This window comes from Equus przewalskii, unplaced genomic scaffold (genome assembly GCF_037783145.1).
Source record: "Equus przewalskii isolate Varuska unplaced genomic scaffold, EquPr2 contig_9516, whole genome shotgun sequence".
Classification (NCBI taxonomy): domain Eukaryota; kingdom Metazoa; phylum Chordata; class Mammalia; order Perissodactyla; family Equidae; genus Equus; species Equus przewalskii.
In genome coordinates, this window is record NW_027228291.1 from 1,604 (window position 1) to 2,829 (window position 1,226).

A 1,226-nucleotide genomic window follows, 5' to 3' on the forward strand; every position below is an offset into this window, starting at 1 on the left:
ATGTTTTCAGGTGTGAAGGCCATCTTAATCAAATCTTTTATGGGAGATCTCATGGTGATGAACACCCCTCAGCTTTTGTTTATCTGGGAAAGTTTTTATTTTTCCATCATATCTGAAGGATATTTTCACTGGGTATAGTATTCTTGGCTGAAAGTTTTTATCTTTCAGAATTTTTAATAGATCATTCCACTCTCTTAGCCTGTAAGTTTTCTGCTGGGAAATCCAATGAAAGTCTGATAGGAGTTTGTTTGTAGGTTATTTTCTTTTGCCTGGATACACTTAATATTTTTTCTTTGTCATTGACTTTTGACAGCTTTACTAATATATGTCTTGGAGAAGGTCTTTTTACATTGATATAATTAGTAGTTCTATTGTCTTCATTTACATGTAATTCCAGCTCCTTCTCCAATTTTGGGAAGTGAAAACATGGAAGTCTTCTCAAATTTAGAAGTCATCCTTGCACAGGGGCCGCGTTAATCTTCTCTGTATCATTCCAATTTTAAAATGTATTTTTTCTGGGGGCTGGCCCTGTGGCCTAGTGGTTAAGTTCACATGCTCCATTGTAGCAGCCAAGGGTTTCATTGGTTCAGATCCTGGGCACAGACATGGCACCACTCATCAAGCCATGCTGAAGTAGCATCACACATGCCACAACTAGAAGGACCCACAACTAAGAATATACAGCTATGTACCAGGGGGCTTTGGGGAGAAAAAGGAAAAAAATAAAATCTTTAAAAAAATGTATTTTTTCTGATGTTAGTTCTCTTTTGATAGCAATTTGCCCAGAGTGTATTTTCTACCCTTTCATTCACTATCTATTTGTGGTTGTGGATCTATACTGAGTCTCCTGTAAATAGCATGTATTCACATCATGTTTTTTAACCTATCTTTCAATTTCTGCCTTTTGATTGGAGAGTTTCTTCACTCATTTACTGAGAATAACTTAATTCTTCCTTTTAAAAATTTATTTTCTGTATGTCTAATGCCACGTTTTGTTCTTCATTTCTTCCATTACTGTCTTATATTTTGTCCTGTTGATTTTTTTGTGATCATTTTGGATTTTGATCTCTTTGCTTTTTTATTTTAAGATATCCAGATAATTTTCTTTGTGGTCACCACAGGCATTAAAATTAACAATCTAGTTTGAATTCGTATGTCTTTTACTTCAATAGCATGCAAAACCTCTGCTCTTATATGGCTTTGTTATTTCTCCTTATGTTGCTACT

At 34.7% G+C, this 1,226-nt stretch overlaps 1 pseudogene; it reads right to left on the reverse strand.

The window, feature by feature from the left end:
• Window positions 1-420: 420 nt before the first annotated feature.
• LOC139081360 (U6 spliceosomal RNA) lies at window positions 421-515 on the reverse strand (annotated as a pseudogene).
• Window positions 516-1,226: the final 711 nt, after the last annotated feature.